Source organism: Peromyscus maniculatus, chromosome 4, assembly GCF_049852395.1.
Source record: "Peromyscus maniculatus bairdii isolate BWxNUB_F1_BW_parent chromosome 4, HU_Pman_BW_mat_3.1, whole genome shotgun sequence".
Classification (NCBI taxonomy): Eukaryota; Metazoa; Chordata; class Mammalia; order Rodentia; family Cricetidae; genus Peromyscus; species Peromyscus maniculatus.
In genome coordinates, this window is record NC_134855.1 from 21,823,331 (window position 1) to 21,844,693 (window position 21,363).

Sequence of the window (21,363 nt, forward strand, 5' to 3'; positions counted from 1 at the left end):
TCAAGGTGTCTTCAGATCATTAGTAGGAAATTAAAACTATCCAAATTAAATGAAACATAAGAACTGCTTTTTATGCTGTCTGAGAGACCTACCTCTTCACAGCTCTTAATCCCGCATCAGGGGCAAAGCTGTGGGCTAGCATCCTCTCACTAGGAACAAGAAACCAAAACTAGCATGGAACTTTGCCCTGGAGCTCAGTACCTGACCCACTGCAGGGAGAACTGGCACTAGGCAGAAATCAAAGTCCTTAGGCCCAGGCCAAGGTCACAGATGGCCTCTTTGGAATAGTACCCAATTAATAAGACACCTACCTATAAGTAAGATTAATTCTAGCTTACCTGTGGCTGCCTAAGACTACAAGGGTCCTGTTAGCTATGAGACTAAGGGTTGCTCAACTTAATGTAAACTCTGGTTGCCAAGTGACTGTCTCAAGTATCACATCACCAAATGTAAGAAAAGCACATACACCAGGACAGTGCTCACAGACCCACTCTTTAGTCCTTCCGCAAATCAGGCAAAGATCTGAGATACAATCGGATGGACCACTGTCTTAGTCTCCATTAGTGCCTGTGGTAGCCTACACCTGGGCTCATCTTGAGTTTAGGCAGATCCTTGTAACTGAGAATCAAGCATGATTCTGCTTAGTATTAACCATGTTGACCAAGAGATGTCTTAACAAGATGGCATACACCTTAAGCAGTATAGCAGGGGTGTAAGGAGGACATAGAGGTTAACACAGGCTTTGCACTGGTACTAAGTATTAAGGCTGGGAACACTGAATTTTTGCTGTCTCTTAAAAGCACAGATTCTCATAGAAATATCAGGGGGAGATGAAGGAAGTCATCAATGCAAGAAGAGATTAGAAGAGTCAAAAAGTGTTCAAGGCGACCATTGATACAGCACAGCAAGAGCAATTACTAGTGTTATTTGGATTCAAGATGGACTTGAGATAAAAGGGGGGAGGGTAGAGAACTCGTTCAAAGTTCCAAAACAAATAAGAGGATGAGTCTATGTATAATACATTCATACTCAAGCTCTCAAATCTAAAAGGTAAGGAGAGGAATTCAGGGTTTTTAGAGATAAATAAACAACTGTATTCAACTTAGAGATAGTTCTCAAAAGAAATTCAACAAGATGGAAAACGAAGTCCTGACATTTTTGCCACACTGGAAAAAAAAAAAAAAGCCGTCAAAAGCAAAGAGGCAAGCCATTAGAAAATAAACTGAAGCTAGGAGAATATATCTTGACTAGACCTCTCCCATAAAATATTTTGAACTATGGACTTCAAACTGGGAGAATATCATTCTTAATGAAAAAAAAAAAACACTGGAAGGATAATATCAATTGATTAGATACAGGTGTAGCTACATAAACATAGAATTTACTAACACTCTAAGCACAACAGAAACATCATTCAGATTGTTTGTAGGAAAACTAAAACTCTCTGAAGTAAATGAAACATAATAATTGCAGTATATGCCATCTGAGAGAAAATTATGAGAAGTAAGATGAAGCATCAGAAACTGTAAGTTTGGCCAAGAGCTTGGAGAGCTTTTATCCACCTTGACTTGATTTGTGGCTTATGGGACATGGGTCTAACTCATTTTACAGCAGGCGTACTTAATTTTGCCAGAACCATTCATTCAAAACATTCTCTTTTCTTCAAGATGCTTTGTTAGTATCTTTCTTGTGAATTAATTGGTGGCAGGTGTTAATTCCCATTCAACTGACATTATTTCAACATAGGTTCTTACCATAACCAACTTCACCCTGTACTCCAGGCTGGCCTGAATGAGCAATTCTTTAATGTTGGAATTATATGTGTGGGTCACTATCCAACTCTCTAAACACATTTCTGAAGGCTTCATTCTAACAAATCAAAAATCTGCAATAGAGAAATCAAGATTAATAAAATTATGTTATTGAACAAATAACTTCACTACAAAGGAAGACAAAGGAATATCATAATAATACACCTTATAGGTGTCTTCAGGAGTAGGAATTTACCTTAATACCTCTGGGGAGCAAACAAGGCAAACAGCAATAATTGTAATGGTTTGAGAGTCTCCTGGACAACACCAACCACTAACTCAAAAAAGATGTTCTCATGCCTGGTGTTGGGTTTTTTGTTATATTCTCTAGGCTCCTGGAGGGCTCATTGTTAGCCCAAATAGGAAATTTTCATTTAAACAATGTGTGTGTGTTTGTGTGTGTGTGTGTGTGTGTGTGTGTGTGTGTGTGTGTGTGTTGTGTGCATGCGCATATGTGTGTGTGCATGAGTGGATATGTGTGTCTGTGTTCATGTTTGTGTCTGTGTCTGTGTGCTTATGTGTTTGTGTGTGTGTGTGTGTGTGTGTGTGTGTGTGTGTACTGTAGTCGGGCTTTGGAGTAGAGAGATTACAGTATGATTTCTTTTTCCTTTTTTTAGACATCCTTGCTTTATTCTCCCCCTCCTTTCTCTTTCTTCTGTATTTACCTTTTTCCATAATTAGAACTTCCCCAATTTGTTTTCCCATTTCCTGGGTCAGATCACTAATATCCTATTTCCCCCTCTATTGTTCTCCTAACCCCCAACATTGGCAAGCTACATACTTCATGCAGGGCCCAGAGTGAGCTGAGCTGAAACTGACCCAAAAGTCTTCTTAGAGAGAGAGAGTGCGGATAAAGATGTCTAACTATACATTATTTATCAGAAAAACTGCATCTTCAAAAATACTCCTATATTGAAAGTGAAAGGATAAAATAAGAGATTACACATTACTGTAAACTAAATGAAACCAGGAATGGTAGTAGTTATATCATACAAAATGGATTTTAATCAAAATCAGTATTGTTCTCTGTACCAGAGCCACAATATGCAAATCAAACATTGATGGCCTTAAAGGGAAAGATAGACTGCAATTTAGTTACAGTAGGGAAGTTTAGTACCCTAATTTCAGCAATGAACACAAGACATGAAGACAATTAACAAAGAAATAAAAAGATTGCATTCCATTACAGGTCCACTGGAACTCTATATAATATTCTATTCCACTGTGGTTCAATACACATTCTTAACCTGAGGTCAGAGTAGACCTCCCATGATATCATGTAGTAAAATACCAAGAAAAGTTCATTTTTTAAAAGATTTAAAATAATGAGAATCCTTTACAAATGGCAAGGCAGTAGAATTAGAAACAAATAACAATAAAACTTCAGAAAGTATATAATGCAAGGGAATCAAAGAACTTTATCATACAGCATACAAATATAGAAACCAAATAGTTTTCTCTAAAACAACACATCAAATAAATGAAAAAGGAAATTTAAGAATTTCTTCAAGCAATTGTAGTAATGGATATAATAAACCAAATACTGCATGCAGCAGAAAGAGTATTGAGTGCAACGAGTGCCCACAGCGAAAGGGGGAAAATCACAAGCAGCATTTTGCTGTATCACAAAGAAATTGAAAAATAAGAACAAATGAAATCTCAGATTAAGAGAAGGAATGGAATAACAAAGAGTAGAGAAAGAATAAATAAGACAGAGATTGAAATTAATAGCAAAGTTTGACAAAATAAAGACAAGGATTTGGGGAAAAGGAGAGCACAATAAACAAACATTCAACAAAACAAACAAAGAAAAACAGAGACACCAAACAAGAAAGGAAGAGAGGAAAATCAACAGCTAAAAGTCTACCTGCTGAGCAACCTTGCTGACCCTTATATTACATTTTTCCCCATTCAGTATATTAGTTTTTGGAATAATATTCATGGCCTTGTTGATATGTCTTTATGTTGACATGTCTTCATTTCTATACCAAATTTGTTTACACTTTTCATCATGCAGAGACATTGGAGTCTCTTATTGAGTTCTATGTATGTCTCCACTGAATTATTTAGGATTTTTGGTCCATTTTGTGGGAGCTGTATGTATGTTGATTCCATTTGCAAACAGTGAACACACTTGCAAGTCTGGGATAACAGTAATAATCTTTTTGATATGCAGATAGAGTTAGTTTGTTAGTATTTAGCAATTAATTTGATAACATATTAGAAGGATATTTTTCTAAAGAAGACATGACCAGACAAAGGTAAATGATAACATATTCAGTATCACTCATCATCAGGGAAAGTCAAATAAAATCCATGAGATACCACCTCATTTAAAAAGAATGGTGATTTTTCAAAAAAGATAAAAGCTTGCAATGTGAAGTAAAGCAAATACCTGGTCAAGGTTGCTGGGAATTTAAATTATTACAACCACTATGAGTTTTTCAAAATGAAGTGTTCTCAAAAAATTACAACTAAAATTATCATAAGTTTAGGAATCCACTACTTGGTGGTTGGTTACTCAAAAGAAATGAAATAAGAACACGAATCTATTTAGTGGAAGACTTTAAAACACTCCTATCATTCACAGCATCAAGGAAACTGAAGAGCAGTATCTCAAATGAAATAAGGCTAAAAAAAAGTTCTGATTTGTCTTACTCATAGGCAAAATACAAATGTTAGTCCTCTAGAAGTCAAGGATAGAATAGTGGTTCCCAAAGGTGGGAAAGAGTAAGAAGTGGATATGATAGGGCATCATGAATAAAGGGAGCTCAGATATTATTTACCAGAGTAAGAAGTTATGGTTTGGTGTTATACAATGGGATGAATAGAGATAACAGTTATATATGATGCATTTTTATTAAGAATTTTTTAATTTATTTTACATACCAACCACAGATACCCATCTCTTTCCTCCTCATCCTCACAGCCTTCTGTCCCTAACCTACCCCATCCTACCCATTCCTTCCTCTGACAAGGTAAGGCCTCCCATGGGGAGGCAGCAAAGCCTGGTACATTCAGTTGAGGCAGGTCCAAACCCCTCCCACTGCATCAAGGCTGTGCAAAGTATCCCACCACAAGCAGTGGGCTCCAAAAAGCCAGCTCATGCAACAGGAACGAACCTGATCCTACTGCCAGGGGGCCCCCTAAACAGATCAAGCTACACATCTGTCTTGCTTATGCAGTGGTATTTTAAAAACAAAGGAAAAAGTATTTTGTGTTTTCATCATAAAAACATGACGAATTTTTTGAGGAAATAGATTTAATATGATTGAAATATTTCTAAATATTTCTAAATACATGTATCAATACATCAAAGTATTCCACTAATATATGTTTTTATGCTTTGTGCTAAAAAAATAAATTTTACTAATCAAAAAAAAAGAAAAGAAAAGAAATAATTAACCATTGGATATTGTATATCTTCAAGCAATTCTTCATTATCCCAGTTAACTGAGTTTTTGCACAAGAAAAACCATCTCAATGCGTGAGAACCTTGTAAATTAAACTTCATTTCAATAAAAATGTCAAATTCTTTATAGAAAAAGTCCTGCATATTTGTATATGTATAATGTAATTATGTGGTGAGGTTACATACACATGTGTGTGTGCATACATATATATCATGAATCTATTCTTACCACATTTTTCATATCAAAAGTCAAATTTTGATTATGTCATTATCCTCAATAAGTAAAATTAATATGCTGGCCAATCAATCCATGTCTGTACAATTCTGCTTATTCAACAGTTAATATGTTGAGGCTATCAAAAGATTACTGAATATTGTTTTCCTTGATTAAAATCCATACAAGTAATTTAAATATATGCATGCAATATATAGAGAGTGCAAAGCATACACTTAGCATATACACAATGTGAAATGAGTAAGTGATAAGAGGGTTGGAAATGAGGTATTCTGTCAGAGGCATACTTCCAGGAGTAAGAAAGAATGAGAATGTGAACAGATGAATACTTAGGCATTACTCGAAGGCAACCCACCCTTTCAGCATTTCCTTTTATGTTTCTGTTTCCATTGCCAGTTTTCTTTTGATACTACATATGCAAAGAGGCCACACTAACAGTATTCAAACCACATGTTTCAGATTTTTACAGAACTTGTATATACCTAACAGATCAAAAGAATGGCTTCAGACACACTTCAGCTCATCCAGTGTAGCAAGGTAGAAAACAAGTCAGGATTCTCATTTCTGGTTTATCTTTTTTACATAAAATACAAAAGACTGAATGTCTAATAAACCCCATTGAAGCTTGCGTTCTGCACTGTTTAAATGAGCAGTATACTTGAAGGAGAGAGAAAGATTTGTTTTGTTCTAACTCCTGGATGACAAGCTTCCAGTTGAATCATGGACTGAGCAAGATAAAGGAGAAAAATGAGCCAGACAGTGAGGCAGTGTGAACGCACAGATAATAAGGGAGTGGTTTCCTTGGCAACAATGACACTTTGGAAGGTTTCAGAGGAGAGTAACTCCCCACAAAGTATCTGATTAAAATTTATCGCAAGAGAAGGAAATTGTGAAAATTCAAAGTAAGCAGAGTATGCACTGTAAATCTAAAAGTGACTGCTAAAGATCAATATGCAGTGTTTGTCTAATTGAGTTTATTTTATCCCTTTTAGTCTCCAACAAATTATGGAAGCCATGTCAAGATGTCATAGAAGCCTGGTATGATGGCACACCCGGAATCTCAGAGCTCAGTTGGCTCAGACAGATCATGACGGAATTACTAGTCTGCTTGCATGAACAGGTTCGGTCTCAGAATAGCAACAACAAAAATAGCAAACAAAGAAACAAAAGCCAAAGTTGGCACAGAAAGATCTGAAGGTTCCAAAGGCACTTATCTAAAAGTACGTAATAGGTTCATAAATGATTGGTGGAACTGAGAGAGCAGAGGCCTAACATACCAAATGTTGATTCCTGTCCCTCAGAGGCTTATGGTTATCTTCTTAATGCACTATCTCTTTAGAGATGGAATAATACTTAATCTATTACAAGTAATACATACATTGGATCTTTTTGATACCTTTTTAAGTAATTCATATCAATGATTTACTTTGCTAAGTGAAAGTGGTCTCATAAATCATTGAGATAAAAATCTACTGCATATAAATGTTTGGATGGGCAGACCATCTGATGACTCTAAGGAAAAAATCTAATAGACACAATGATGACAGTTTAGCATGCCAGCTTAGGCAATGTCTTGCAATGTACATACTACAGAGAAAGAGATTATGAGGAACTTTTAAATCTCTAAAAATTTGCCAAATTAAGAACAAAAATATAATGAAAGTTTCATAAGCTAAAAGAAATCATGGTACAATACTTAGAAATGCTTGTTTTAGTTGTCTAGATCTGTGTAAGATAATGTTTATTATTGTAATCATGCAGAGAAAATTGGGAATCTTGTGATTGACACCAATAAATAAGGAAATAACATTCAGGTCTCATTTACTTCTCCTACCTAGAGGGAACAATCATAAGAAGTAGTAAATTTTCTCACATTTCTATCAAACTTATCATAAAATATTCTACAGACCAAACTAATTAATATATTCAATTCTGAGCTACTAATGGAAGTGTTATTTCTGTAAAAAAACTAAAAGCAAGAGGACTATCTCAGTTCTCTAGCAGACAGAAAGAATTGTGATCAAAGACTTGGGAACTTGCATTATAAGACATAGGAAGACAGAACCTTAATTTAGCAGTTTCATTCTTTCCTCCACATAGTATTAAAAACTTAAACAAAAGAAGCTTGTGCCTATAATTAATTTGAATTTTGGCTTTCTTCAGGAAAAAATTCTAGGTCAGAGTCTTAGTGAAGGTTACAGTTCTAATCAACAAAATTGATTCATTCAGCCCTAATGATGATGAGTAAAATTTCTGATGAACAGAAAGTGGGAAGCAAGTTAAAATATTCTACAAAATAGTGTTATAGTATTCACATATGCTTTCATCACTCCTGTTTCTGGTAAATCGCATTTAAAATGCTACCGATGAATGTACAATGAATTCCTAATTCAACCTCTTCTGTAATATATTTTGGTAAATAAAATGTCATTACTCTTAAGGCTGGACTTTCACCATTAATTATTTCATTTACGTAGATTTCCATTTAAGAACACTGTTGCTTTGAGAATAAAATGTTCTTGCTCTACTTGTATTTAACTGTAAATATTTTTCCATTTGATAAAGTTGACATAGTGCAAAATCATTATTAACAATGATAATTATCTTGCAGATGAAAATCTGTGACTTATATAGAGATAATTGCTAATGTTCCTGTTTCCAGTAATTTTCAGCATGATGCCTAATTTGTTTATTTAAAGCACATTGAAGGTCTACGTTGGGCTTAGTGTTTCTAATGAATACTTATAATTTGCAAACAATAAAAAAGTCTAGGTCTAAATCTTTGTAAGGCATGAATGGCAAATAACTTCTACAAACTATAGGCTGTCTTAAACCTGCACCTTTGAACACAATGCAAGTGAGTGATCTACCTAGCCATCAAGTTCACATGCTGCTAGATCACCCTTCACTGATTCTCCTGGCTGGAGGTACACTTCTCTGCCAGTTTCTCCATATAGAATTACTTGTTAACGGGAGAACATCATTTTAAAAATGTGTATTTGTTTTCACTTTTTGTAATGTAAAACTAGTAGTTAATAGCCCCAATGATATGCCTGTTATTTAATTATTTTTGATTGCATATAAATTTTATTTAGTTATTTTTACATTATCATGTTTGTTTATTTAATTTAATTTTTGAGAATTTCATATATGAGTACTGTATTGAAATCATTTCCATTCTTCTAAAATATGCTATGTTCCACACATTCCTTTTTGAATTTATGACCAATTCTTCTGTCATTATTATTGTCACATATGCACAAATATGTGTGTGTGTGCACTCAATATACATGTGCCTAGGACCTAAATATGACAATACTCTGTACATCTCAACAACCATAACTCCACTGCTGAGGAGTGCTCTGCAAAGTTTAAAATTCCCATCCCCTCATATTTGTTTATATGTTTGTATATAAAATCATAATATATCTCAGTATATATTGATACACACATCACTATTTTACTTAGCAAGATAATTTTTATTTTTATTTTAGGCAAATTACTTTCTTCCTCCCAAGAACTTCATGTGGCAGGCTGTTTTATTACGTTTCTTTTGCAGACAGGGAAGGTTATATGTAGAAAAGATAAATGTCTTTCTAAACACCGTTCTCCTAGGTACTAGTGCATCTATTATTTAAAGACAAGGGTTGGCCTCAGAAATTTGTTCCACTTTTTAAAATACGTTTTAATTGAAATATAATTATCTAATTTTCCTTCCTTTTTTTCCCTCCATCCAGCCATTCCAAGCTATCCTCCCTTGAGCCCTTCCCATGTCTCTTTCAACTCTCAAGATGTTAGCCTCCTTTTATTTGAGTATTACTGTTATATACATATACAAATACATAACATGTATTATGTATATACCATGTGTATATGCAAATATATATAAATGAGCTCTGCTAAAGTATGTTTTTTTGGTGTCTATATGGCTTCAAGGTTGACTACTCTGCACTCATCAACCAGTAAGGAGACTCATCGCTGAGAGAGGCTAATTCTCCTCCCAGAAGCCATTTATTTCCTGCCACTCCTGGTCTAGGGATCAGAACCTGTTAAAACTTCTGCCTTCAGAATAAAGGGTCCACTGATAATATCTTTGATCCTATCTTATGTATGATGCTATTTCTAGGAAATACTGTTCCACAACTGACTTCCTAGTCCTCCGGCTCTTGAAATCTGTCTATCTCATTCTTTGTGTTTTTCTCTGAACCATAGATGGAGGAGCTGTGATGTGTACTTATCTGTTGGGGCTGGGTTTCCCACTATCCATTGATTTCTGTGTTGTGTCCAGTTCTGTTTTTTATATACATATATAAAAATGTATATATATATATATATATATATATATATATATATTCTTCTTTTGATGTAAAGAGAGGTTTCTTTGATGTCAGGTGATGGCTACACTTATCTTTTGGCATCAGGAGAATACTAGAATGTAATTAGGAATTATGCTTGTGTAGCGAAGTGGCAGTAATAGATTCTTTTCTAATGCCGATGACCTCACTAGCCCCAGGAAGCTGGCTAAGTTTACAGTACCAAGCTTGATTTCTCTCCTCTTGAGTGGGCCTTAAGTCCAATTAGACGGATCTGTAAGTGCCACTTACAGCACATTTATGCATATCTTGCCATGCTGGTAATTGTTGTGATTCATAGGCTTTGCAACTGTGTAAGAGACTTTAATTGCTTCACTCCCTTGGCAGCTTGCATATTGTTTTCAGGAACTGTGAAAGCTAGATCACAGGGAAGAGGCTATCAGGTCAGATCTAGCTCAAATCATCTGAGTTAAAAGCAATCTATCATATTACCCAACTATACTACTCCTTGGCATATGACTAAAGGACTGGGCATCCTGTTGCCCAGCAATGGTCATAACCTCCCTAGCCAAATAGCAAGGAAATGGAAACAACATAAGTGTCCCCAACAGGTGAACTGATAATGAAAATGTTGTGGATACACACAATGGAATACTATTCATCAGCCAAAAAAAAATGAAATTTGAAGGAAAATGGATATACCCCCAAGAAAGTATATTGGGTAAGGTAACTCAGACACAGAAATACAAATGCTGTACATTCTCTCTCATCTATTTTGGAGCTCCAAATCCTCAGTTATGAATATACAACATGAAGTAACCACAGAAAACAGGAACCTGTAAGCGATCATAATTTGGGCAAGGAGCCTGGAGGGGAATATCAAGATATAGCTGATATGAATTGGGAAACTGAATAATGGGGAGCTGGCTCAAACTGAGGAAGAGAGCCTGAAATCAAGACAGAAGGAGGGAAGAAGGAAATCATAGCACTAATGTTGTTTGATAAAGCCTCAAAGAATCATATTCTTTTATACTAATCTAAAATTATACACAATACATTTATATGTTTATATGTATGTCTGAATGTAGGTATATACATATTAAAAGAAGTTATGCTACATGGACTTACAATGCTCCCCAAAGAACTACAGACTAACAAAAACTCCATTGCCAGGCATGAGAAATTATCCTTTTTAAATGGTTGGTTAAGGCAGTAAAAGTGACTCCCAAACATATCTGGATCATTAATGTAGCTCTTTCTTGCCTCTCAGGGGTTGAGAGTAGATTCCTATTGCTCCACATTTTACCTCACTGCTTTCTCTCAAATGAGGAGTCACTTGACCATGAGGTAATAATCTCATTAGTTGGGACAATAACAATTTAATACAATCTAATCAATGTCACATCACAACTTTTAGTTTGTTAGCTTTGATGAGGAAATATATTTTTCTAATACAGATTTTCCAATTAATTATAGGCCTAGTATACTTACTGAATAAATATTTGAAGATCATTTTTCAAAACTAAATAAAAGGTCTCTTTGTATTCCTGTTTCACAAACATATAGAAAAACAATAAGTAATGATTCTATTTATATATTATCATTTAGAAATAAGACTGACTGTCAAGAAGGACAAATAATATCAAATCAAATTTGAAAATACTTGATGACAATTGATCATGATGATAAAGTACAGATTCTTGTCAAAGCTAAATGGCAACAAAGAACCCATACTTGATCAGAACTTTGGAAAATTTCTTGGTTTTAATAAGCATATAGTTATTAAATAGTATTTCTCAGAAGATATGCATAGGAAAAATTCCTGAAATAGAATCACATGGTGGGGATCAAAATGTATATTTAAAGATTAGTAAAGCATTTCATTACAAAGCTAGCCCAGAACACAAGGAATTGGGAGAGTCACTAAAGTCCAGTTAAGACTAGTAAGCAGTCAAACAGAAGAGCCATATGCCAACTGGTGCTTCAGCATTATTAATTCAGTAGCAATTTGATAGACAAAGCAGTTCGTTATTTTATGTAGGGTGCTTAGATAAAAGAAGAAGCGATTAGTGGGAAGTTGTATAAAAATGATGACTGCGCCAATACAAAGAAAATTGCTGGTCAGGAAAAGAAATAACAGCTTTTCAAAGGCTGGCTATCCTTTGTGATGAACAGACATTGAAGAAAATGAAGACTCAAGCACCGAGGCAAGTCCAGTCAGCAAGTGAGAATGGAGAGTGATAGCAAGTGAAGGCTACAAAGTCAGATGTCTGGAATGCAATGTGCAATTACTAACTGGGACGTAAAGAGTCACTATCTCAGCCTTCCTAAGGGTTATTAGCTCTAATTGTAAAATGGGAACACAGAGGATAGCTGTTTCGTCTGGTGATGATAGTTAATGCTATAAACCACATCGAAAGCCCATGTCTGAGGGGGTCACAGACCCTAGGTGGAAACATCTGGTTGTTTTTCTGACAAAATTAACAGCCTTCAAGATAAATTTTTATGTTTATACCCATAGAGTGGTGCTCTTGTCAGCCTTGGTCAGAGAATCTTTGCTGCAGTGGGTAGCAGTTAATGAAAAGACTCATGACCGGTCAAATGTTCAGATAAGTAAATATAGAGTACTCAATCTTAAATGGATTATCTATAACACCTCTCCAAGGCACAGGGAACATCACTGAAGAGAGACTGTGTGGTGATATATTGTGTCCCCCAATATACTGTGCGTCCTAATAAACTTATCTGGGGTCAGAGGACAGAACAGCCACTTGACAGACATAGAGGCCAGATAATGGTGGCTCACACACCTTTAATCCTAGCATTCCAGAGGCTGAGATCCATCTGGATCTCTGTGAGTTCAGGGCCATGCTGGAAACAGTCAGGTATGGTAACAAGAGCCTTTAATCCCAGGAAGTCAAGACAGGAAGCAGAAAGGTATTTAAGGCGTGACGATGAGGAGCTAGAGCCTGGTTAAGGTTTTAGGCTGTTAGCAGCAGTTCAGCTGAGATCCATTTGGATGAGGACTCAGAAGATTCTAGTCTGAGGAAACAGGATCAGTTGAGGAACTGACTGGGTGAGGTGGCTGTGCCTTGTTCTGCTTCTCTGAACTTCCAGCAATCACCCCAATACCAGGCTCTGGGTTTGTTCTTTATTAATAACACCCTTTAAGATTCATGTTACAAGACTGGAAATAAGTCAGAGCCAGAGGACGAGAAAAAGGATGACAAATCATTGTCACTTGGGTATGATATGACTCCTGCAATCATGAACCTACACCTGTCATACCTATAGAAACCCTGCACAGCACTGGGTAAATCATCATTTTATTGTGGGTGGGAGGGGGGTTCCTGGAGTCCCGTTCCTCTCTGAAAAGCTATTAGCAGTTAATGAATTGCCAGGAGAAGGGGAGGAATTTTCCCTAGGGTTGTTGGTCAAATGACAGGAAACACTCCCCTGCTCACACTCATGAAGGCAACTCTCATCATGCTAACCAGGTTATGCATAAAATCACACAAAAGCAGGAGAAGGCCTAGTTGAAACGAAAAGAGCTACAGGGGGAGAACAGAGAATAATGGGAGATAAATCTGAACAAAGTGCATTGTATACATGCATGACATTAATTTAAAAAAAATAAAAAAATATCTGTACATTAAAATAATTAATAACAAACTTGAGAACTAAATAAAAACATCAAGAATGAAAAATGAAATGATCTTTCTAGTGTCTTATTTTAGTAAAGTCTTGTATTTTTAAAGATTTGTTGATTTCTACTTTATATGTATGGCTATTCTTGCTTACATGTATGTAAGTTCAAAAGGTGCACACTGAGCCATTTCTCCAGGCTCCAAGGTCCATAATTTTATTTTCAAAGTTCCAATATCTGAATTAAACCACAATATTATTAAATAACCTCCTAAAGCCCTGCAAGACAAGCAGCCCTATATTACTGTGTTATTCTAAATATGGGTGGGGTTTATGAAGACAAAAAACTGACAATTGTATGTAATTTGTATAGAGAGAGTTTGATACTACTAGCTAAGGTAATTTCAGAAGATTTTTGAAATTAAATGTTGGTGACAAAAATTAATAGAAATATTTGAAAGATCATAAACCTCATGAAGTCAAGAACTATGACAGCTATATTCACATTTTGATATCTCTAAGGATACTTTTATTCAACAAACCAGAGTTAGGTAGATAAATATATTTCATTTCAAAAGAAACCTGAGATTGCTTACTGCCATCTTCCTGCTGAAAAGGAAAGTCTAATGATGATTCAACATCAGTCTAAGCCCAAGACTACTTTGTTTTTCCACACAAATCTTCAATACCTGAAAAGATCTTAGGGCTCTTAATAATAATGTACAAAGCAAAGGATGTGATTGTTTGGTAAATTAATAGCTTTACTTACCAACAGATATATCTTTGATTTTGAAAAGTAACATGAAATACTTTATGAAGATATTAATTTTTCTAAAGATCTTACTAGATGATGGAAGTGCTGGTATTCAGTATTCAGAGTATCAATAGTGATCTGTTTCACCCTCTACCTCTTTCTCTTTCTAATTACTGAAAAATATTTTTAGAAGAGGTAGGATATTTATTTACCTATTTTAAATTCAATTATTATTAGTCTTCAGGATAAGTGGATCTATCTGAAGACCAGTATTTGTGAAATACTATCCTGTAGAACCATGGGAATTTGTCTCTGCTAATATTGGACTATGGATATTGAAGGACACATACTAATGACTAAAAACAGCATCAGCAATACTAATGTTTTGGTACTCATCCCAAATTTCCAAGGAATATCCAGAATTATTGTACATACAATTCAGATATTTTATAATAAATATACATTGGATTAAATGATATTTTAAAATTAAATGTAATGCATTTACCATTTTTATTGCCTTTTTTTTAAACAGTGTACAAAAAAGGAACATTTGTCTAATGGTGGTGGTACATTTTTTAATCCCAACACTCTGGGGAATGAAGCAAGCAGATCTTGGAGGTAGTGGCCAGCCTAATCTACAGAGCAAGTTGCAGGACACCCAGGGCTACACAGAGAAGCCCTCTCCTAAAAAACAAAAGAAGAAGGAGGAGGAAGAGGTAGAGGAGGAGGAGAGGGAGGAGGAGAAAAAGAAATTGTGTTTATCTTCTAGAACAACAGAAATATATCTTAGATTGTTTATGTTTCAATATTTTGTGTGTGTACATAGATGCTGCAAATAAATTGTAAGTATTAAATATATCAAAATGTACATTTCTCTTTTTGTAAAGCAGTCTCAAGTGGTTTGCTTTTATTCAGCATTTTTAATGTTAGCTGTTTCAGTTCCGGTAAATTCATTCTTAGACGTGGCATGCCATCATATTTCATACTTTTTATATAATCTGTTAAGTTTTTGTTTGCTTGATTATTTAATGTTTCTCATGAAATCTACTGTTACATTGAAAGGAACACATAATGGCCCCTCAATGTGGATGTCAGGCCTCTTCTTAAGGTCTTTAATTCTCTTTGTTATGCTGTATGTTATTTCATTGATAAATATAGTAAGCTTGAGGAACAATTTATCTTTGAAGTCTCATCCATTTAAAAGCTACATTTGATTTAATTAATAGGGTGAGTTTATGGGAAAAGCTTTTATCGATGGGCATTGGTTTCACATATCTTGCCCTTTTGAGAGAGATGCACTACAATAATTGCTCCAAGATCATGTTAGTGAGGAAGGTCACTCTACATTCTCCCTCAAGTAATAGAGAAGTCAGGTGAGGTTGATTCCTGACACAGCCACTATTTCATTATTTTGGCTGATATTTATAAATCCAAGCAGCTCTTTCCAGCATTACTTGGGTCCATCAAACAGTCACTGGCAAGCATATTGTGAATGTAGAAATCAAACCAGTCTTTTCACGTCACAACATCACTTTACCATTAATTTTTCACTCTTGATTACATAGTAAAATGAATCTTTCAGAGCCAGCACATTGTGATTTAAATACAGCGTAGGCAATTCTGGTGCAGGGACCATGGATAATTACTGTTCTGAGTGCAAGGAAACTGAATTCCAGCCAATGTGTTAACTCAATAAGACTTTGGGCATTGATTTTATTCAGTGATTTTTCAGCTTCTATTAGCTATTATATCTATTTGAATATCTTAAATAAAACCAATGGAATATAAAGGGTGATTATTGAGTGTACACTTCTCAGAATATTTTTAGAGAACCAATGTTCCTACTTATAAACTTAACAATTTGCATTTTTCTTTTATCCTTTTTTGTTTCCATATTTTTAAATGGAGAAGAGAAACTTTAACCTTGAAAGAAGATATTTTAACTACTTAACATAGTTTTATTAAGAAAAATGTACTCCCAATTCATTAGGAGACTTTGAAACCGTAGTTAGCACACATTGTCCTTGAGGCAGTTTCCTCATTTTCATCCTTAATGAAATCCATATAATCTAATTTAAAACAGAAATGGAGTCAAGTCTACATCAATTATTTTTAGAGTATAGACCCTTAAATCCATTATCTTTTCATTATAAGAGGTTCTAACTGAAGAGGTACATGCAGTTTTCAAACTGTTACACATACATAAAACAGGTTGATTATGTTTACAGAATCACATTTTACACATTATATAAATATACATACACATATATGACTTATTGTTCTTTTAATATTAGAGCTGTAATTAGGAAAAATTATCATTCTCTCAACCCTCCTATTTCTGCTGCAGCTGGGAAAATAAACTAATTTTCTTGGATGTGTTGTTACCATATTTGACAAATGAGATGATCTAGCTATTGTTGACCTGTAAAGTGAAATATAATCCATTGTGTAAATGGCTTCACTGTAAATTCTTTAAACAAACAAACAAAAAAAAACTAGAGATATTTGTCTATAAAAAGATATAAGCATCGATAGCAAAGACCCTCGCTGTAAGGCTCAGGGTTCATCCTCAAAGTGGCATTGAAGTTTATAAGAGGCAGAAGTAGCCAGGTGGTGGTGGCACACACCTTTAATCCCAGCACTTGGGAGGCAGAGCCAGGCAGATCTCTGTGAGTTCAAGGCCAGCCTGGTCTACAGAATGAGTTCCAGGAAAGGCGCAAAGCTACACAGAGAAATCCTGTCTGGGAAAAAAAAAAAAAAAAGAGGCAGAAGTAGTTGTCCTCTACAGTGAAACAGTATCTGCTGAACATGATGGGGTCATCTCACAAATGCAAACACAATACCTGTGACTCCATACATAAGACCTGAACAAGATCAGGTCAGTCATATTCCAGCATGTCAGGGAAGAGCCTTGTGAAGTTCTACCCATAGGCTCAGGAATTATTGGCAATTGATAGCTGATGGGGAAGAGAATAAAACAGTTTCTTCTAGAATCAGGCCAAGAAAAGGCTATCCGTGGTGAAGCAGATGGTCTCACACCTATGTACACACAGGGAACTCAGTTGGCTTTTAAAAGGGAGAATATATGAAATGGGAAGAGAAAAGTGTAGAGGGGATAAAGAAGGAATTAGAACAGTGGGAATGTGGATTCGGTTTGATCTAAACTTATACAATAAAATCTTCAAACAATCAAAACTGATGCAATTAAAAATGAGACTGTGAGAGCACACACAAGACCTGTTCAAGTTCAAGTCAAGCCGAATCCAAGCATAGAAAAGCAGAAGTGGTCACAAAGTCCCACCCTTAACCAAGAAGATTTTTGCAATTGATAGCTGCTGGAAAAAGGTATAACGTATTTTCTTCAGTGGCGTGACACTAGATATATCACACCAGGACAGTCCTCATGCTCAGCAGTAGTTATAATGGGAATTCACCCCACCCATGACCTTGGGCTATCTAGCCTGATAGAGGTTCTTCTTCTTCTTCTTCTTCTTCTTCTTCTTCTTCTTCTTCTTCTTCTTCTTCTTCTTCTTCTTCTTCTTCTTCTTCTCCTCCTCCTCCTCCTCCTCCTCCTCCTCCTCCTCCTCCTCCTCCTCCTCCTCCTTCTTCTTCTTCTTTATAAAATTATTTATTAAAAAATTATTCTTTCATTTTACATACCAACCCCTGTTCCCCCTCCCTCTTCTTCTCCTGCTCCCCCCACCTACCCCACTCCCATCCCCATCTCCTCTTCAAAGAGGGTAAGGCCTCCCTTGGGTAGTCAACACAGGCTGTCATACCATGTTGGGGACAGACGTAGCGCCTCCCCCCTGCATCAAGGCTGAGTAAGGCATCATACCATGGGGTCTAAAAAGCCAGTTTGTATACCCTGATACCATTGCCCGCGATCCACAAAAACATCAAGCCACACAATTTTCACCCACATTCAGAGGGCCTAGTTCAGTCCAGTACAGGCTCCCGAGCTGTCAGTCCAGACTCCATGAGCTCCACAGAAACAGCTGATCCAAGCTAATGGGAGGTGGTGCTTCTTATCTGCCTACCTGACTGCTTAAAAGGGAGGAGAAAGGGGATCGCACTTTCTTGGGTGGTGAAGAATTGATCAGGCAGTGTGAAGCAGCATGTGATCAGTCCCCAGCTTTCCAAAGACTCTGCAACTGGATTTTCTTATCTTGTATCAGTAAATCTGTTTTCCCCATAGAATTCCTTAATAATTATATATATATAATATTTATATATAGATATTATATATTATATATATTAATATATATATTAAATATATATATAATATTTGAGGCTCTCATTACAAGTTGTTGGCCAACACAAAATTGACTCAATAGACTTTGTTTTTGAGAGGAAAAAAGATCATTCTTTTTGCTGGGTAGAAAGGGGTAGAGGAAAGAGAATATGATCAAAATATAGTATATAAAAATTTTTAAACAATTTAAAATTAGAAACAAAACAAAACATTTGCAGCAGAAGATACTGACATGTAAGGATTAGAGAACACAACTTGCTATTAGAAATATTTATGTCTTTGAAACAGTGTCCTGTGGAATGTATGTTGTTCTTATTTCATGACTTCTGGACATGTCTGTTTCTTCCATATACCTAATTAGAGAATTTGCATTTAATCTTTACCTCAATCTACCTAGGTGGTCCCAAACTCTATTAACCTTGTCAATTCAAAAGTAATTCAGTGAGGCTGACCAAGAAGAATGGACCATGGATCATAAATCCAAAGCTCATATCCAGGGATTAATTTAAACTGAACAATAGACACAAGATTGAAGAAATTTGACAACCAAAAGTCAAAATAATATTCTTATCTCCAGAGAGGTAGGAGTAACTTAATATAGACATTTCCTCTTGACTAAAAATAATAATAAAAAGAAAGGCTGAGTCACCTTAGAGATCCACATCTGCTTCACTGTTGTTCCTGTGTGTGTCATTTCCCTTGACTTGAATGCTAGGTTCATCATACTTGCTAATTCTGCACTAATTTTCTCATATTCCACAAGTTATACTTTATGAGAAGAAAGTTCTAAGAGCCTTGTTTTCAATGCACTGCTTTGTGATTTTATTCCATTATTTTAACAATCATGTTTTTCTGTTCCTTTTTCAGTTCACTGTTATGTCTTACCTCCAAGCAACATTAAACAACAAAAAACTAGGAAACTCTGTTATATACCATTACAGACTTAGGGATTACCTGTTGTCTCAGAATAAACAGTAATTTGAATTAACTATCTAGGCTGGAATTGTATATTTTATATTTTGTTACAGTTGTCATGTTGTACATGCTCAATTCTATTAATAGGTGTGAATTACCAGCTAACTAATGGCATTTCACTATAATTTGAAAGCACAGAAAAATTAACTCTCAGAAACATTGCAGTCATGGACACAAATATATACATGCCCCACTCACCTATCATTTTAATTTAAAATAAATATAGCGTTTGCTGGTTATTCTGAAACAACAGCCTTAGTTACTTCTCTGAGATATGTAGCTAGCACCCTGTCCTGGAGAATGTGAGCTTGATTCACAGCCACTGTTGCTGACCCTCCCTACAGTCTCCTGAAGATCTGATCCTTCACATGCCAGAGAAATTTCTTACCATCATTTCTAGAAGATAAGAATTTAAATTTAATTACAGAAAGTCCAAAATTATTGCTTTTGGGAAAAAGTCTTATGCTAAATACAAGTTTATAGATAACTATAAAATTGAAAAAGTTGGTACTTACACCAAACTTACAACTGACTTTTTAACACCACTTTATTGAGCAGTCCATTTAAATTAAGAGAAAAAGCAAGACACTTCATTCATGGCTAGCCATTTCATACTGAAGCTTCGATGTCTTTAAGGTCTATTTTTTTCTTTAAAAGCTACTATAAAACATAGTATAAGATATTTTAACTGCTAATTGGCCAAGGTATTAAAAATGCTTAAACACAATTCAGAGTTATTTGTCAAATGCACTATTCCTCATCTAGTATTCAACAGATTATCACTAAAATGTGATCAGCCAAAATTTCATTTGTTTTATACCATATTAAATGTGAGCATCACAATAAATACCTATTATATTTTGTTGTTACTGGCACATTAAAATTATGTTTGACTGTATTTTGTTATTTGAGAATGTGAATTCTTTCATAGCCTAGTGAATATTAAAATTCTATGGGAAACAAACAAGAAAACATAAATATTTAATGGAAAGTAAAAGAAAATTTTACAGAATAAATAATCTTTCAGATTAGCAAGTAAAGAGGAGTATCAAGTCCTTCATCAACTCATTCATTTTTCACTTCTTACTCACTAGGTAAACTGACGAACATAAACTCTTTCTGCTAGTCTATCTGCAGTGAGCACGCGACTGTTATCTGCCTCTCAGTCATCACAACAAATACAGACCATGGGATTGTGCTATGCTTCACACTGTTGCCTATCCTCTCAGGAATTTGTTCAAGAGCACAGTGATGGACTCCACTCATAAAATGATCAGGCAAGATTCTGTCTACTAGAAAATAACTCCTACTAATTCAATACATGAAAATATTTCTTAGAAACTAAAGATCAAAAGAAGCAAAATCAAATGAGAATGTTAAATTCCCAAGAAACCTGATCAGTCTAAGGATGAACTGCTGTGAAGATGAGCAATTGGCTCAATCCCACAATTCAGTCACATTCTAAGACTCATCCTACATACCTAGCCACCCTTGGTAAAAGAAATTTACTGTTCATAATACCTTATGACCACAGTCTGTTTCTGTACTGGCTTTATTAGTGTAACCTTTTCTGTAATTCTCTGTATATAGTAAGAAATATTGTTGAAGAAACTAGAAGCCTATGTGAGGAGTTGAGATCTCGGAACTTTGCTTTAGATACCAAAATGCTGAGACGTTTTGCACAAATATAGACCAGTTCTACAACTGACTATTGAGATCTATCATTCCAAAATACTTCAGAACATTGTATTCATGCTGTGGATGATTTATGAATCTTTCTTAGTTATTAAATCTCTATACAGTGTGGACAGCTCATGTAGAGCAATTCACAACTAATAAGGCCACTTTGTATTGTGAACATATAGAAAAAATTCTTTTTTTTTTTTTTTTTTTTTTTTTTTTGGTTTTTCGAGACAGGGTTTCTCTGCGTAGCTTTGCGCCTTTCCTGGAGCTCACTTGGTAG

At 35.3% G+C, this 21,363-nt stretch overlaps 1 long non-coding RNA gene and 1 pseudogene across 2 annotated transcripts in view; both read left to right on the plus strand.

The window, feature by feature from the left end:
* Positions 1–21,363, plus strand: part of LOC102925376 (sperm motility kinase X pseudogene) — a 754,818-nt pseudogene that overhangs the window by 390,418 nt on the left and 343,037 nt on the right. The gene's annotated exons all lie outside the window — the stretch shown is intronic.
* LOC143272687 (uncharacterized) lies at positions 6,472–21,270 on the plus strand. Its single transcript, XR_013050303.1, has 4 exons — positions 6,472–6,678; positions 14,703–15,012; positions 18,823–19,006; positions 20,495–21,270. It is a non-coding gene; the product is annotated as an uncharacterized LOC143272687 (long non-coding RNA).